We start from the raw sequence: 18,886 nt of genomic DNA, 5'->3' as shown, positions 1-18,886 counted from the left end.
CCTAGCATTGTATAAACAGGGGCTTCCCTTGCGGCTCAGATGGTAAAGGATCCGCTTGCAATATGGGAGACCTGGGTTGGGGGGATCCCCTGGAGAAGGGAAAAGCTACCCTTTCTGGTATTCTGGCCTGGAGAATTCCATGGACTATACAGTTCATGCAGTCGCAAAGAGTTGGACATGACTGAGTGACTTTCACATTATGTAAACACTAGCTTGGGAATTATATATGTAATATATAAAATACATATTTATTATCTCTCTATAAAATATGTAATTATATGTATATATTTGCATGTGTAAACACAGTTTTATATTTATATATAAATATATAATTATGTTTGTATATATAAAATATACTATATTTATATGTGAATAAATATATATCATTATGTGTATATATTTACATTATATAAAAATACAATTTCCATCCTGGATAACATATGCCCTTTAATAAGTCCCTAACCTTCCTCCCTAAGCTTAGTTTCCTGATCATGAAACAGATGTGAATTAGTTTTTTTTTCTTAGACACCTCATATGTACCACATTATCTTTGTATTTCCCAGAAATGTTTTTTTTTTTTTAAATCACAACTTTAAATTTCTATTTCTTTCATAGCTCACTCTAGTATCTAGGTCAGCAAGAGTCAAGATTTTTTTAAAAAGCTGGTCCTTCTCCCTTTTAAATTTGGGGAATTATTTTCTTGCTTTGGGGAAGCCCTTGGGGCATACCACGTAGAGAGGGTGCTAGGCCAGCACAGAGCGCAAGCTCAGTGCCCTCTCTGGCAGGGGGTGATGACTGAGGGACGCTGGCTGACCTTTCAGGGCTTTGTAACCTGGACAGGAGCGGCTGCCCCCAGGAAGACATGCCTAGGACTGTTTCTAGAAGGCAGAGGCTGCCAGTGGCAGGTGCTGCTGTGGCCCTGGTTCCCCTGGGCCACGTTCTCTAGTTCAAGGAGGGAGCCTTGTGTAGAGGTACGGTGACAGGTTAAAACATTGAAGTGACTTTCCTTGGCATGTTGCCAATAAGCCCCAAAGATGTGTCTTTATGATGGAAGTAAAAACAGGATGGAAGAAAACCTAGGCTTGGTACTCTTGAGCCTTTGTGGGCATTGGGTCAGGCAAGTGTCAGGTGAAAGAAGGTCCTAGATGACATGTAAATGTCACTTACAGACAAGGGCACCATCAAAATGATGGAATAGGAGTTTTCTCCCATCTTTCAAAGAATACTGATGTTGACCATCACCCACAGACGAGGGGGCCTTTGTTGGGGTCTGATGAGGGCAATGGAGAAGATCCCGCGTGAGATCGGATGCACTGAAGGGGCTAAGAGTGTTATTGACCAAAATGCTTGGCCTCCTTCATCAACAGAAATTGATGAAAGGTCAGATAAGGAATTAAGGTGGGCGGGGTGGAGGGCGGTAAGAACCAGTAACAGGTGCCCTTCCTTGGTCCCTTAGGTGGGGCAAGTGTGTTCCTTATACGAGGTGAGGGCGGGGTGGATTCAGGGCTCAGCCTGGAGAGGTGGCTTAGGTGTTTTGCCCACCCCTTTGGCGGTGTTGCGTGCAAGGGGCATGTGTGCCGTACCCTGCTTCAGCTCCCGACACCCTGCTGTGGCTCCTGCCTCCTCTGAAGTGGCAGTTGGGCTCTTTTTGGTCTGTGTGTGTCTTTTCATTCATTGCACATGCACGCGGTGATTTTTAGTCCCTTTTAAGTTTCTTTGTATTTTGTTGCTGGAGGAGACAAATATCTCCTCTGTCCAGGTGCAAGCACTGCAGCAAAGGGTCCCAGGTCACAGCCTGTCTCAGGAGGAAGCCCCATGTCACCTGTGACCCCTCCCCCACGAGGTGGTACAGCCCAGAGCCCAGAGGACCTTGTCAGTGAGCACCAGGTTTCCCCAGCTCCAAGGGGCACCGCCTACTTCTCTCCCCCACCATCGCCGATGCTGATGAGTGTGTACCACTGCAGGGGGTGCTGGGAGGACAGCAGGCTGGCTTGGGGTAGGAGAACCTCATGAACTTCTCTTTTGACTCCCATCAGGAAGCCCACTCTGGAGCTATCAGGGACACCTTGACTGCAGATCCTCCCAACTGGCCCATGGGCACCCCAAACACTGCACTCATCTCACCCTGCACACCCTTACCCCATGGTTGGCACTCCATGGGCACCCCCAGTGTGGTAAGCGTGAGCCTTGCAGATGGCTGTGGGCAGGATTGAGAGAAAGCACACAGTCTGAGAGTCTCTTTCTGTTTCGCAAATAAGTTCATTTGTATGATGTTTTTTTTAGATTCCACATATAACAGATATTATGGGGCTTCCCAGGTGGCACTCCTGTAAAGAACCTGTCTGCCAGTGCAGGAGACATAAAAAGTTTTGATCCCTGGGTCAGGAAGATCCTCTGGAGGAGGGCATGGCAACCCACTCCAGTATTCTTGCCTGAAGAATCCCATGGACAGAGGAGCCTGGTGGGCTATACTCATTAGTGTCTCAAAGAGTTGGACAAGACTGAAGTGACTTAGCATGCATGCATAACTGATATTATATTTGTCTTTGTCTAACTTCACTTACTTCACTCATCTCTAGATCAATCCATGTTGCTACAAATGGCATTATTTCATTTTTTATGGCTGAGTAGTATTCCCTTGTATATATGTACCATTATCTTTATCCATTCAGCTGTTCATATATATTTAGGTTGCTTCCATGTGTTGGCTATTGTAAATCATAACACTAGTTTCTGAAATTCTCTGAGGAGACACAGGCAAGACATTTTTTTCCAGTTCACATTTAGCTTAAAATCTATTTCTTATAGGATCATGTCACTTCAGAGCCACGAGGGCTTAAAAATCATTGAGTTCAAAATTCTTTTAAAGATGAGAAAATAGAGATTGACATACATGAGATGAATTCCTCTTTGGTAACAAATGCAGACAGTCCTCTACAAGCTGTGAACTTTCAAAGATGCGAATGTGCTCCCGTATGCCAACTGCTGTACTGTACTTTTCAAGGATTAAAACTGTTTTATTCTTTTGTGTTTGTTTTTTTTTTTTGCATATTATTTGTGTGAAAAGTATAACAGTACAGTACTATATAGCTGATTGTATTAGTTGGGTACCTAGGCTAATTTTGTTGGACTTACAAACAAACTGGACTTACAACACTCCCTTGGAAAGGAACTTGTATGTATGTAGGGGACTTGCTATGTTATGCTTATTCAGCTGTGTCTGACTCTTTGCGACCCCATGGACTGCAGCCCACCAGGCTCCTCTGTCTATGGGGATTCTCCAGGCAAGAATACTGGAGTAGGTTGCCATGCCCTCCTCCAGGGATCTTCCCAACTCAACGATTGAACCCAAGGGGATTTGCTGTACAAGGGAAATACCTGTGGTGTGTGGACAACATGTCAGGCCTGGGGCTGCAAAGCCAGTAGCCACAGTCTACTGTCCAGGGGAGCTGGCCCTCAGAGATGTAGCTACACAGGGCAGGCAAGAGGTTGGATGAAGCAACCTGGTTCTAGAGAGTGTGTCCCTGAGCAAGTCAATGGCTGGCCTCAGAGGGCTTTCAGCCTGTGAGTGAAGCTTGACCAATGAGTTAGCATCTGATCGTGGACGATCTCGTGCACATGCAGACTTTTTTTGTTCATCACCAAAGTTATAAGGGATGACAAATCTTGAGAAGGGCCAGAGAGTAAGTATTTCAGGCTTGGCAGGCAACAGACATCTCTGTCACATGTTATTATTTTTTTTCTTCTACAGATCTTTAAACATGAAAGTTAGAAACCATTCATAACTTACAGGCCGGGTTGGGTCCGCATAGCTTGCTGACCGCATAGACCACGGGAGTCATTGGAGATTCTGAAGCAGGAAAGCTGGGAGTTCAGATGGGAGCCTTGGCAGGAGTGCCTGGTGGCAGGTAGGGTGGCAGAGAGACTGCAAGTGGGAGGAGGCTTAAGTCGTGGTGCGGAGGATGTGTTGAAGAAGGCCATCACCATCACGGTCCAGGGAGAAATCGTGAGGGCAGGACCAGGGTGGTGGCATGATGTCAAGTGTGTCTCAACAGCTCGGCTGGATGAAGGGCTGGTGCTTCCTTTCTGTCTTTTCTTCCCACCAGCCCCACAGGACATTGTCTCGTCCCCTTGGGGTGCGAGTTATCAGTGGGGAAAGGTGCCATTAGGTTTCAGCCCCCTCCGTCTGGCCTTGGAACACTGCAAATCCCTTTCCTAAGGGCCTGACAGGTTCTCCCTCCAGCTGGTGGGGGCCTCCAGGGGCAACTCCCAGCCCTCCCACCCCGGCTTGGGCTTCACACTGGGATACGTTGGGATCAAAGAATCTCCTTTTCTTTTTAAAATAAGCATTGACAAATATCATATGATATCACTTATATGTGGAATCTAAAAAAAAAAAATGATACAAATGAACTTATTTTACTAATGAACTTATTTTACAAAACAGAAACAGACTCACACACATAGAAAACTAATTTAGGGTTACCAAATGGGAAAGGTCGGGGGGAGGGAGAAATTAGGAGTTTGGGATTAGTATACACACACTACATACTATACATAAAATAAATAACCAACAAGGACCCATTGTTTAGCATAGGGAACTCTACTTAATATTCTATAATAACTTCTGTGGGAAAAGAATCTGAAAAAGAATGCATATTTAATATACACATTCATGTATTATATAACTGGATTACTTTGCTATACACCTGAAACTGACACAACATTGTAAGTCAATTATATTCTAATATAAAATAAAAATTAAATAAAAAAACAAGTATTTCCCCCAGATCATCTTACCGCATCTGCCAGCTCCACTCTCTTCCAATTGCCCAGAGTGCCAGGCGGCTCAAGCTTCACACTTTTCACCCCATTTCTGTTGTTTCCTACAGAACACGGCTCCGGTTTCAGGGGTAACAGAGGGCAGGAGCAGGGGTACCTGGGCAGCGCTGAGTCGTGTCTTATCCTGTGCTGGTGCCATGACAACGTCCCTTCTTGTGGGAACAGGCCTGCCTCCCAACAGACAATTGTGTCAGTGCTCTCGCTGACTCGGACCCTTTCATCCCAGCCTCACCCCCACCCTTATCTGTTAGCTCTCCTTTCTCTGCAAGCGCCTCTTTCAAATTAAGGGGTAGTTTCTCCCCTCAGGACATGAATACGTTGTTTCAAGATTTCCTGGCTGTTCCCAGGGTAGAATTCCTGCCCTTTTACTTTACTTCTTTCTCAAACACTCTGGCAGTTTCTTGAATTACCTCTTGAATAGTGAGTTACTCCTTGGGGTTAGGATGTGTTTTCTAAAACTTCAAATATCTGTGACAACAGACTAAATTTTCTACTTTTCCCTTTCTTCCCCTGTGATTCTACTTGATAAAAAATTGTCGTTGCCTCTGGAGCTGTGAGTGGCTCTTGTTCAGCTGTACCTAGTGGGATTGCAGTCTCATTGGGTTGTATCTAGTCCTGGTTTGTGTAACTTAGTTTTGAGCATGTGAGTACCCTCACATACACATATGTGTTTTCCCCAGAGGTTGTTTCCTCCTTAGGCCATGGCTGCTTTAATACGTGGCTCTATTCTATGGGCTTCTCTTTATTTTTTAAAAAGTGTTTATTTGATTTTTTTATTCCTTATTTGGCTGTGCTGGGTCTTAGTTGTGGCATGTGGGATCTAGCTCCCTAACCAGGGATTGAACCCAGGTCCCCTGCATTAAGAGCATGGAGTCTTACCACTGGACCACCAGGGAAGTCCTTTCTTCCTTTATTATTTTTTAAAATGGTTTTTGTGTGTTCTTATCACTTCTATCATCTGTTGGTTGTTTTATGAATTATGATATATAGGAGTCAGATGTTTAGAATTGGCCTTAAACTTCTCACCTGAGATGTATACAGGTGTGGTCACAGACCTCTTACCCAGCCAGGTAAGTTCCAAATCAGAATAGTTCCTCTGTGGCCTCCAGTGGGTGGCCGTGGTGACAGGGGCTGTGGAGAAGTGGTGAGAGTAACATGGCGGCCCTGACCGTTACAGCTGACGTTTGTCCCGTGTTAATGTGCAGAGGACATGTGAGGCTCCACTTGCGTTACTTCATTTGGTCCCCACGGCAGTCTTCTGAATTACAGACTTTTACATGTCACTCTAATACTTTGGCCACCTGATGCAAAGAACGGACTCATTTGAAAAGACCCTGATGCTGGGAAAGATTGAAGGTGGGAGGAGAAGGAGACGACAGAGGATGAGATGGTTGGATGGCACCACCTACTCAATGGACGTGAGTTTGAGTAAACTCCGGGAGTTGGTGATGGACAGGGAGGCCTGACATGCTGCAGTCCATGGGGTCTCAAAGAGTTGGACACGACTGAGTGACTGAACTGAACTGACTGAACTGATCATGTCATTTGACAACTGAGGAACCAGAGAAAGAAAAGTGAAAGTCACTCAGTTGTATCCTACTCTGTGAATTCTCCAGGCCATAATACTGCAGTCGTAGCCTTTCCCTTCTCCAGGGGATCTTCCCAACCCAGGGATCGAACCTAGGTCTCCTGTATTGCAGGCAGATTCTTTGCCAGTTAAGCCACAAGGGAAGCCCAAGAATCCTGGCATGGGTAGCCTATCCCTTTTCCAGTGGATCTTCCCAACCCAGGAATTGAACCAGGGTCTCCTGCGTTGCAGGTGGATTCTTTACCAACTGAGCTATCAAGAGAGATGAGTGAATTTTACCCATGGCTGGATGATGGCATCAGAATTCCACAGAACTCATCAGGCCATTTGTCACCATTTGGGTCATCACAGATACAGAGGCATTTTCTTAAGGCATCATCAAAGCATGTGTCAAGGCATGTGAATATTATCAATAGTTATAATGCTTGGGTTTGTTCTCTCTCTTTGCCACCAACCGCTCCCCAGGAGTATCCAGCCAGATCTTGGAGGTGTTTCCACTTTGGTTCTGGGCCACCAGAATAAAGTGGATACTGCAATAAAGGAGTCACTTGAATTTTTTGGTTTCCCAGTGTACATAAAAGTTAGGTTTGGACTATACTGTAGTCTGTTAAGTGTGCATTAGTAGTATGTCCAAAAAACTAATGGGTGTGCCTTAATTACAATTATTTTATTGTTAAGAAATGTTGACCATCACCTGAACCTTCAGGCAGTCATAATCTGTTTTGCAGTAATAACATAAGCTCACTGATCATAATCCCCATAACATATAACAATAATGAAAAAGTTTGAAATGTGGCAAGAATTATCAAAATGTGAGAGAGACATGAGTGAGCAAATGCTGTTGGAAAAATGGTGCCAACTGACTTGTTTGAGGCAGAATTGCCACCATCCTTCAATTTGTAGAAAATTCAGTATATTCTAGGTACAATAAAGTGAAGCATAATAAAACAAGGTCAGGATTTCCACTGTTTCTGTAATTAAGTTTCTCTTAAAGTAAGGAAATGATGTAACCCCCTCCCCCCCACAAATTGACCCCATTTTCAACCAGCCACCAAGGCCGACTTCTTCACTGGTAGGCAGAGTGCCCGAAGTCCACTGTACTTTTAGGGGCCTGTGACAATGTTTGCATTTCTTTTAAAGTCAGAAGGAAAAAAAAAAGAACTTTTAGGCCAAAGAAAATGTTTAGTATATATATATAGTAATATGTATATTATATTATATATATATATAACAAATATATAGTAATATATTTGTCCTTAGAATGAAGAATGTGCATGCTCAGTTGTGTCCAACTCTTTGCGACCCCGGGGACTGCAACCCGCAGTTGCATGGAATTTTTCAGGCAAGAAAACTGGAGTGGGTTACCATTTCCTAACCCAGGGGATGTTCCCGACCCAAGGATCAAACTCACATCTCTTGCGTCTCCTGCATTGACAGGCGGATTCTTTACTACTGTGCCACCTGGATTTGTCCTTATGTCAATGCAATTGTCAACTATTATCGGAGCTGCTTAAATTAAAATATGCTTTATTTTCAGATAACATTGAACTCATGGCCCTGACTGTCTACAAGCTTTCAGCTTTAGAGCTGTGTAGGGTAGGAGTTTAAGACTAAGTAAATGGAATTAGAGTCAAGTTGCCTGGGTTTGGATTTTGAGTCAATCATTTACCAACTGTGGGATCTTGGGAGGTAGGTGAGGGTCTCTGGGCTTCAACTGTCTCATCTGTGCAATGGGGGTATTCACAGTAACTGCCCTTATGAGCTAAATGAATTAAAGAATTGAATGAACTAAAGCAAGGGGACCTTAGAATAGAGCCTAGCATGTGGCAAGAGCTCAGTAAATATTAGTTGTATTTGCTGTTGTTACAGTTAACTGAGAAAAGAGCTGAGTTCTGAGGTTAGGCTCTCAGACCTTTCCCACTATTTATTTATGAATGGATTCTTTGCTTTCTACATCTGGTTGTTTACCCATCACTTGGAAACGCCACTTTCTCTGGTAGTTTATTTTTCAGTGACTCCCTTCGGAAAGCTTGAGTCTAATGATGTATGCCTTTTACCCAGCAGAATACCAATGAGATACCCACGGGCATCCCCCTACCAGGCTCTGAGCTTCAGCCACAAAGCAAGATTCTAATTGACAGAAGCCATAGGGGACTTCATGGAAGATGTGGTCGTGGATGGTGGGGGAGTAGGAAACAGCAGGGAACAAAGATCACAGAGACCAAGAGAGCGATCCTTAGAAATGAACTCACAGATGCTTCAAAGACCCAAGAAGCAGGAAGACATGTAAGTATTTTATAATCAGAACAGCCTGTTTGTCCCCTGTGTCTCAGCTGTTCCTGGTGCAATGACCTGGCAGCATCCCTCCTCCCCTTGCCCAGGGTTCTGGCTCAAGAGCAGGTTGGTTGGGCTTGGGTCATTGCCATTTTCTGCATCTACCAGGTGTGGAAGGGAAAGTGAATATCTGTTCTCAGCAGCTTCTGTCTCTGAAGTGTGAGACCCTATTCCTGGCTCACCCCCGAGAAGTCGGCTGCCCTTGAGAAGAATGGATGCTCAGGTCTCCAAAGATGCAGGCTCCCTCCTGTCTGTGGGAGGGACCTCACCTGACTGAGCTGAGATGCAGAAAGAGGCGTGGACTTTCTCCTCCTTGTCTCTGTAGGGCTGGGGGCTGCAAGTCTTCTAGCTGTTGGCGCTTCCCCATTCATGGGCTGGGATTTGGTGATTAGAAGCTCTCAAATCCCTCCTGACAGAGGCAGATCGACCCAAATCCACAAGACCTTCTGAGACTCGCCCAATCCATGGTTCCATAATGTCCGTTCTTACAAAGCATAGCCATTTTATTGAACCCAAGCGCTTTCTGTTGAGGGCTTCCCAGGTGGCTCAGTGGTAAAGAATCCGCCTGCCATGGAGAAGACTCAGGTTCGATCCCAGGATTGGGAAGATCCTCTGGTGGAGAAGGAAACGGCAACCCACTCCAGTGTTCTTGCCTGGGAAATGCCATGGACAGAGGAGCCTGGCGGGCTATGGTTCATGGGGTTGCAAAGAGTCAGACACAACTTAGCAACTGAGCCAGGACACGCTTTCTGTTATAGCTTTGCTCTGGGTTCACAGAAGGTCACCACCCTCACCTGGGTCTCTTGTCTGGAATCAATCTCTGTATCAACTACATTTTCTAGTTGCTTCTGAATGAGACTGGATTTAAGAGCTGGAGTCAGAGGAGCTATGGTTTGAGCAGAGGGAGAATCCTTCTCTTTCTCCATGATGTGAAGCCACACTGGGGAGCGGGGAGGCTGTGGGGGCTGGCCTCTGTCCCTCACAGCCCCTGGAGCAAGTGCTGGATGCTGGGGGGTTGGGGGCCACCGGAGTGAGGCCCAGGCTTCTCTGAACCTCCCTCACTGCTGTAAAAAGATTTGGTTTAGAGCCTACTGATTAGCGGCTGTTGTTTTGCTGGCGATTTTTCTTTTCCGGGAAAGATCTCTAAGCTAAGGAGAAAGCGTGAATTCTCCTTTTGTTGGGAGATGGCAGTTTTCAGTGAGAGTTGCAGCATTTCATGTTAGTATTTGTACCCTTGTTTCCTCAGCTCTAGAGCAGCCCTGCCTCTAAGTTTCAGGCATTTTCCAGAACAGCCAAACACCTGGGCACTTCGCTAATCTAAGAAACAGCCTGTGGGCTTCAGGTTAGAAGGAAGGGGAAAGGTATCCTTTGCAGTTCTTTGTGATGTTACAGGGGTTTCAATGTAAAATCCAGTCTTTTATAGAACAATGTAAACTTCAAGCAGAAGGGAGATTTTAGAAATAATCAAATCTAATGTCTAATTGGACATAAAACCCATAGGAATTAAATTACTTGTTCAAGGTCATATACAGGTCCCAGAGCAGGACTTGAAACCTAGGACCCCTAACTCCCAACCCAGTGCTTTCCCTGTGGGCCATTCATATAATGACATTTCGATTGCCCCCTTTTGTTTTTGTTCATTGGATAATTCATTTATCTCTAATTTTTTTTTTTTAAGGAATATTCCCTACGTGTCTATTGCTTTTCCAGACATTAGCTCTGAGATCTTTGAAATGTCACATGTTATTTTCTATATTTAGTGGTGTTTATGGTTTTATAGGTAAGTTAAAGCACTGGAACTGTAGTCTTCCCTGAATAGAACTTTTTACAATGAGGATATGTGATTTAAAAAAGAAATGTTTAGTTTTTTTGTTCTACTTCTATTAGAAACTGCCCAATTTATTTATTTACTTAGTGAAGTATAATTGATATACAATGTTGTATTACTGCTGTACACCAAAGTGATTCAGTTCTACACACACACACATATATATATATATTCATTCTTTTTTTAAAAAAATATTCTTTTCCATCATGGTTTATCATAGGATCCTGAATATAGCTCCCTGTGCTATACAGTAGGACCTTGTTGTTTATCCATCCAAGATACAATAGTTGGCATCTGCTAATCCCAACCTCCCACTTCAACCCTCCCTCAATACCCCTGGCAGCCACCAGCCTGTTCACTACATCCATGATTCTGAGAAATTGCCCAATTTTAGATGCATTTCAAGGGGAGTTTCTTTCCCTGTTTACTGAGATATGGAAAATGTGCTGGGTATGCAATGGCCTTTGAGCTGTCAAGGTCTTTGCTGAATATCCTCTAAATAATGCACTGTTCTGTGTGCTGGAGGAGATGGTCAAGGGTGAGCTGTCACCAATGGGTGACCTGCTGGCCTAAGACTTCTCCCTCCCACCTGCCTACTTTCAAGGGCTGATCCAGATCACAGGAGTGAGTCAGCCATAACCTGGTCTAATTGGCATCCATTCTGGGTTTAGGAAACAAATAGAAGGCAGAAGACGTAGGACGCGTGGACGAAGCAACAATTTGGGTGGTGTCATAGTTAGGGGACTGGGTTTATCGTCAGCTAAAAGGTGACATGCAGGGCTAGGTGATGACGGACCATCACACAATCTTGGCCTAAATGCCTTTTTCTTGCCGGGCTGCTGGATCTAAAGGCATTTGATTATGGAGCATCTGGGGCTTGACTTGGCTGGGGTTGGCTCCTGGGATGTGGAGGTGTCTGAGAAACTGACTGAAAACCTAATGAATGGATTTCAGGAATTTCCAGGAATACATATTCAATATGCCACTTTTTGTTGAAAAATGAATAAATATAGCCTGTGGGAATGAATGTAGCACTTAGCGGCGCGATTCTCAGTTGGCAAAGAGTTTGTAGTGTATGTATGCTTGGAGCCTTTGGGAGATGAGGGGAACAAGGCAGGCTTTGTTGAGAGCTGAGAACACGCTGAGATGCTTTCTGTGTATCACACAAGCCTCCGCATCATCACTCTGAATTCAGCACATAGATTGTTTTATTTCCAGGTTGTTTTTAAACTTGACATCGTCCTTTGACTTCATATGAGACCTCAATTTCACGGCCAAAGCATACATCCTGAAGGAATAGTCACCTTTTCTTTCCCTAAAACAAGGACAACAGCAGTGTACTGGCGGCATCTTGTATTTATAAGGCAACACTTCCACATCTGCCTTGTGAATTTCTTTCTTAGACAAGTAAGTGGTCATAAAGAAGGGGAAGATAGAAACCAAAAGAAGCAGGAGTAATTTAGGTAAAGAATAACTTCCTTTTTATTAGGTTTAACTTGAAACCAGGTATCATATTTATATAAATACTGTGGAAAATATTTAACCTATTCATAGAGGTTAAGTAACTAACTGATAAGCTTTGTAGGGAAGGTCTGTTTAAATGCTCCCGTTAAACTCAAACCGTGCCAGGCAATTTTTAAAATTTTCAAATATATAACCATTAAGAAACTGGGAAGAAGTCTGAGGGATATAAAGAATTTCTGGTGAACAAATAGAGTTGCTCATTGTAGAAATTGTTGCTACTTTATATATCAGAGGGTGCCAAGTGAGTCAAAAAGTCAAAATAACAGGATTTAGATGAAAGCCTTAATGATACAATTTAGTCTTTGGTAAAGGCTAAGATAAATTCCTTCAGCGGCTGGCTAGAGGAAATCAAAGGGCAGGATATATTAGCTGGGTCTCCTTCTCTGTAAATAATATATGAAATGGTTGGAGTAGCAAGGTTGAGAGGTCTGGGGATGCAAACAGAACTTTTGGGAGACTGGCAAAACTGTTTCTTAGGATAAAAATCAGGTGGTGACACAGTTGTAGATTTCTCCTTTGATTAGAATGATCATATAGCAGTTTCATAGCTATGCCAGGACGGCAGGCATAACCCAGGACCAGCGCATACAGTTACCCGTCCTTTGAACTTGCCTTCACGGCTAACAGTCTGAACACAAACAATTAAATAGGCCATTGTCTTTTGGTTTTGTTTCTTTAGAGAGGCTGAAGGTTCTTAACCTACCTTTTAAAGGACTTGTGCTATTTCTGCTGCATTGAAGAAAAATTTTCATGAAACGATCAGACAATAAAATGTATAACCAAAAAGTGTGTATTCATCAAAAAGTGAAAAATCACATAAAACCTCATTGCCCACAGGCAACTATTTTTACCTTTTTAAATCTACCCATATAAATTATTAGATGATCTAACTTTTAACATAAAAGGGAACCTACTATACAAGCTGTTTAGTAAGCTGAGTTTTAGTCACATTAATTTTACTAATTTGTTAATATAATTAACAGTGAATATCTTTCCAGTCAATGAATGTTATTTTTAGTAGCTGCATAGTTTTTCATTAGTTCAAAAAGTACTGGGATTTATTTAACCAGTCCCCTGTTTATGGACATTTGTTTCCAGTGCACTATAAATAGTACTATGTTAAAATTTGGTGCATGTATACATTTTTTATACTCATTTGATTATTTCATTAGAATTTATTCCTAGAAGTGAAATATGTATATTTTTTCAAGTGTCAGTCAATTTTCCATTTGTAAGGTTTAATAGATTTATGCAGTCTCCCAAAGGAGTGTGAGAATTCCTGTTTCATCATATCAGGGCTAACATGGGATATTAATGATTAAAATATTTTGCCAATCTGAAAGATTCAAAAGAGCATTTTGATTTACTATCCATTTTTGTGCTTATTGAACTTCCCTTGTGACTCAGCTGGTAAAGAATCTGCCTGCAATGCGGGAGACCTAGGTTCGATCCCTGGGTTGGGAAGATCCCCTGGAGAAGGGAAAGGCTACCCACTCCAGTATTCTGGCCTGGAGAATTTCATGGACTGTAGAGTCCATGGGGTCACAAAGAGTCAGACACAACTGAGCAACTTTCACTTTCTTGTCTGTGTTTATTAGTGAAGTTAAACATCTTTTAAAATGCTTATTATTTCTTATGTAAGTCGTTCTGTGCGGAATCTGATTTTCACAGCTCTCCGAAAGAGTACACGTCACAGCCTCTATTCAGTTCTTCTAATGTTCTGGTCAACATCACCATCTACTCAGAACTGGCTTCCACTTCTGTCAACTTTTCCATCCACTCTGACACCCAGTCTGGTTTATTTCATTTCTGAAACATTTCTCTAATACGTTCCTCTTTTCCATCTCCTCAACCACAGATCTAGATCAGGACCTTCTCTGGTTTTACTTTAGTTGACTCTTCACTGATAACAAAAGGCCACAGATACTGCTGCTATGTGAGGCAGAGCCCTGAGGCTAGAGGTCAAATTTCCCCAAGTCTCATAAAAGTCATTATTATGAGACTAGCTGGACTATTACTTACTGATCTTTGTATCTCTGGTGTCTGACGTATGGTAGGTATGTGATAAACAAAGGAGGAGAAGGGGATGACAGAGGATGAGATGGTTGGATGGCATCACCAACTCGATGGACGTGTATTTGAGCAAGCTCCAGGAGTGGGAAGGGACAGGGAAGCCTGGCATGTTGCAGTCCATGGGGAAGCAAAGAGTCAGACATGACTGAGTGGCTGAACTGAACTGAACTGAAACAAAGGATGGAATTACTTTTCTTATGTCTGATGACTCCCCTAGGTTGTTACCAGAAATCTCTCTGAAACACTAATATGATCATGGTCCTCTCTTCTTAAGAAATTTTGCTGACGCCCCGTTGACATAGCTGGGTTTCTCCATCTCAGTCCCTTTGACCCAGATAATTCTTTATTGAAGGACACTGTCCTGTGCATTGTAGGATGTTGGCAGCATCCCTGACCTCTACCTACATATGTCAGTGGCACCTTCTCCTTCGACCTTAGTGTAGCAACCCAAAGTGTCTCCAGACATTGTCATATGTTCCCTGGGAGTCAGGGGTGGTGTGCAAAACTGCCCCTGGTAGAGAACCACCAGCCTGGGGGAAAGTCAAACCTGAGTGCGGGTGTGATCTGGGCTCTGCTTCCTCTGTTGCTGCCTTACTGCCTGGCCTGAGCATCCTTGGACGAGCCGGTCCCTTAGCACCTGTGCAACTTCTCACTTGCTGCGTCTTCAGCATCTTAGCAGCAAGGAAGCCTGACTTCCACAACAGACAGACAGGGCACATCCACTCAAACATGAGAAATTTATTTCTGCTCACGTAACCCACTGTGGGGTTGGACATGCTGCTGAAGCAGCCTTCCACCTGTCAGTCCTTCAGATTCTAGACTAACCATGGACTTGCTCATAATTTGAATTCGCTCTGTCTTGATAGACAACTTCCAAGATGGGCTGGGGATCATCTCCAACCTACCTGAGGAAAGGTGGAAGAGAACCTTGGGTAGGAAGTGAAGATGTTTATGAATAAGATTGAAAGTGACCCAGGTCCCTCCCACTCTCATCCTATTGGCAGGAACTCAGTTACATGGCCACACTTCATTTGCAAGGGAGACTGGGAAATGTAGTCCAGCTGTGTCTGAGGATGAAGCAGATGGTGGATTTTCAGATCAGCCAGCACTCTGCCACAATCAGCTCTTTAGTTCAGCAAAACTATGGTTATCCTTGAGGGCTTCCCTGTGGTTCAGATGGTAAAGAATCTGCCTGCAATGCAGAAGATGCAGGTTCCATCCCTGGATTGGGAAGATCCCCTGGAGGAGGGCATGGCAACCCACTCCAGTATTCTTGCCTGGAGAATCCCATGGACAGAGGAGCCAGGTGGGGTACAGTCTATGGTGTTGGACATGGTTGAACGACTAACACTTTGAAGTCCTAGCTCAACCATCACTCCTAGAATTATGAATTCTGATCTCCCCATTATGACCTTATTTATACACTTTGTTTATACTAGTGTCCTAATAGTATGATTGGTATGGCATAAAAATCATTTTTTTCTCATTGATATCTAGGATGGTTCCTCATACGGTGGGCGTGTATCTGTTGAAAAAAATGAATAGATAATATTTAATTACATATTATTTCATGGGAATGGCTCACTGACTCACTGAGGGTTTTCTGTCTATTTTCTGATCTCTGTTCTAGGAATCTGGAATACTAGGACAATCATATCCCTAATACAAAGGTGAGACAAGGTTATTTACAATTTCTCAGCCTCACTTAAGGTCTCAGAAAGATGGAAGGAAGGTCTCTTTCTTCTAGGGCCTCCTCTCCAGAGGCCTCAGCCTCCCTGTGCTGTCCACAGATCACCTTTCTGCTGGCTTTCCCCCAACCTCCCTCTACCTACCCTCCAGTTCTTGGGGTTCAGTGACAATCCTCCCACCAGAGATTGTTAATTGTGAGGAATCATTGACGGATTCATTACTTATATTGGGAAAGAGTTTGGGATCTCTATTCTGAAAGGCCTACCATGTTTTTTTTTCAATCCACATTTGCAATTTGACATTTTCCCAAGGAAACAAAAGTAATAGTTAAAGGGAAAAAGGTGCCTACCATGTATAAATTCTAGACAGACTTTTTTACCAATGGGAATTCTGTGTCTTAGAAATAAACAAGTCTTCCTTTGAACACTGGCTCTGTAGTTGCCAAGGTAAACAGGAGTCAAGGTCTAGGTGCCTTTGATGCCTGTGTTCTTATTAACTAAACGGGGGTAAGAATAAAAGCATTGCTGCAATGAATGTTCAAGGGAATGAGCACCCATTTAAGGCTGTAACCAGGCCAGAATTTCCTTTCTAAGGCCAAGCAGAATCCAGTCCAAAAACATGAACACAACAAGAATGTTTCTGGTCATTTTTCTCAAATCCACCAGAGGGTTCCCCCTGAGTTTTCTGACACACTTAGCCTATATACTGTAGGACAAGGGAGCATTTATGTAAAATGTCTACCCCCCGCCCCCAACACACACACACAACTTACTCTGACAATTCCAAGCCTCACTTTCTCCTCTGCTTGGGTTGACATCTGAGAAGGGAGACCACAATTGCATACCATTTTATAGATCTGCCTGATTAAAACCAGTTCTCTCTATAGGTCACATCGTGTATGAGACACACGGTTTTTGTCAAAAGACCAGCTACCAGCAGAAAGGGTTTTGATGCTATTGCTAGTAAGAAATTAGTAACTAGATCCTGGGTCTGTTTTAAGCCAAGTTTATAATTATACTGTTTCAGTGGTAAACCAGACCTTTGAGCCAAGGGTAATTTAGAAATTTGAGATCTGTATTCTTCCCCCTCTCTGTCTTTTACTGTTCATCTTTGCTGTCTCTCCATCTTCTGCCTTCAAACATATAATTTTCCTCCATTCCTTCTTCACCCCTGGCTCCTCGTTTCTGTGACCCTCTGTCACAAAAGGACAAAGGCTTCCTGTTCCCCCTTGTCCTCGGAGATCATGGGCAGCAGCCTTGGCTGTGTGTGCACACATCTCCTTCTGGGCCTGGATGCGGCTTGGTGACTGTGTTACCAGCTCAGGCTCCCAGTTTGCCCCTGGGATTGGAGGTGAACGTGGGGCTTTATCCTGTGTGTCCACCAGGTAACCTCTCTTGTCTAAGATTAGAACCACTCTGGAGCTGACATTCTCCAACTCTTGAGCTCTGTTTCTGTAAATTTTTTGCACTCAGAGCTCTTTTTCTCCTCTGTGTGTATACTTTCATTTAAAAAAAATTAAATTTAATTAAAAAATAATTGAAGTGTAGTTAATTTACAATGTCATGTTAGTTTCAAGTGTACAGCAAAGTGATTAGTTGTATACCCACATATATATCTTCTTTTTCAGATTCTTTTCCATTGTAGATTATTCCAAGATCTTGAATATAGTTCCCTGTGTTATACAGTAGGTCCTTGTTGTTAATTTTTTTTATGTACAGTAGTGTGTATATGTTAATCCCCAATTTCTAATTTATCAGAGCTCTTCTGATATAGAAAGATTTATCAAATATTAAAATTGAAACCCAGGGCTTCCCTGGGGAAAATTTTATAGTCTCACTCAAGCTTACCATAGTATTCTATTTCCCCATCTCTCTCTTAACCCTCCTCTGTTTTTCCCCCCCTCTGGTGCAATTGTTTTTCTACTCTTTAAGCTATATTTTGGGATGGTTAAAAAAATTCTCTTAAGTAGACCTTGAAAGCCTAAAATTTTCATTTCAGCTGAAAGTCATCCAAACCATATGACTTTCAGTTGAGCATGCCTCCAGCTGGCCTCACACTGCCAAAGACACCCCTGCCCCCCGCCCCCCGCCCTCCCCGCCTCCTTTTGTTTTGTACCTGACGAAACTTCTTTAGAATCTGGCTGGAATTACACTGATCCGACCCAGAATCATTCAGGGATCACCACCACCAGGTTCCAGACCATTCTTTCACAGAGCTAGAGAGGTTCCCTTGTAAGCAAATTTGAATGTTTCTTCTCCAGAATTGCTTTCTTCTTTCTTTGTTTCTTTTCTTTACTCTTGCTCAGTCCACCTTTGCTCTCCTCCCAGGGAGCCTGGTTAACCACCCTGTGTCTCCCCGTCTCCCCATGTGTCTCTCTCTGTCTCTTGCCTGGCGCTAATCCTTGGCCGCCCATGGTACCGAGGGGCAGCGGGAATTTCCTTCAAGAGACAGCTGGTTTCCATTTCAGGAGTCTCAACATTGTGGCTGTGATGTGATTGTCTTTTCACCTCTAGGTTTGGTCTGACTCGCAGCTAAAACAAAGCTGTTTCCCTCGGCCTCCAGGGCCCCTGGCTGAGCTCCGCCGGCTGCAGGCCCTGCCCAGCACGTCCTGCCACTCAGATGTCACTGGCGTCCCTGTTGGCCACACACCCCCCACCCAGGGGAGAAATTAAGGCGATTTCACTGAGGCCCACTGGTGAGGAAAATTGGTTGATTGAGTTATGACTAAATGGCATTTCAAATCTTCTCATTATTCTGGGGGCAGGGAGTTCAGTTGGCAGGGCCCGAGTCCTCGCAGACAGATAAAGCCAGACAGGCCTCCTGTGAATGCAGAGGCTTGGAGGCTGTGCGGTGGACATGGACCACCAGGCCTAACTCAGCAGGGCTGCCGAACGCAACCAGTTCCTGCCTGTTTGAAGGGTAAACACTCCAGGATGTGAATGTGAATCCTGAGAGTGGATGCTTTGTCGAGAGTTGTGCTGGGGGTGGGGGTGGGGGGAGCAGCACAG

At 43.8% G+C, this 18,886-nt stretch overlaps 1 long non-coding RNA gene across 6 annotated transcripts in view; it reads left to right on the top strand.

Annotated features, from left to right (window-relative positions):
• The window catches only part of LOC122681914, a 110,259-nt gene that overhangs the window by 49,192 nt on the left and 42,181 nt on the right, over window positions 1–18,886 (top strand). For 4 of the 6 annotated variants that reach the window (XR_006337135.1, XR_006337136.1, XR_006337134.1 and 1 more), the window contains exons 1-2: window positions 16,964–17,262; window positions 18,392–18,573. This is a non-coding gene — a long non-coding RNA (uncharacterized LOC122681914). Of the gene's footprint in view, window positions 1–15,819; window positions 15,860–16,963; window positions 17,263–18,391; window positions 18,574–18,886 lie in introns of those variants that run through there. The other 2 variants (XR_006337138.1, XR_006337137.1) reach the window with 1 other exon arrangement.

This window comes from Cervus elaphus, chromosome 23, assembly GCF_910594005.1.
Source record: "Cervus elaphus chromosome 23, mCerEla1.1, whole genome shotgun sequence".
Classification (NCBI taxonomy): domain Eukaryota; kingdom Metazoa; phylum Chordata; class Mammalia; order Artiodactyla; family Cervidae; genus Cervus; species Cervus elaphus.
This window is presented reverse-complemented; position numbering and strand designations above follow the sequence as displayed.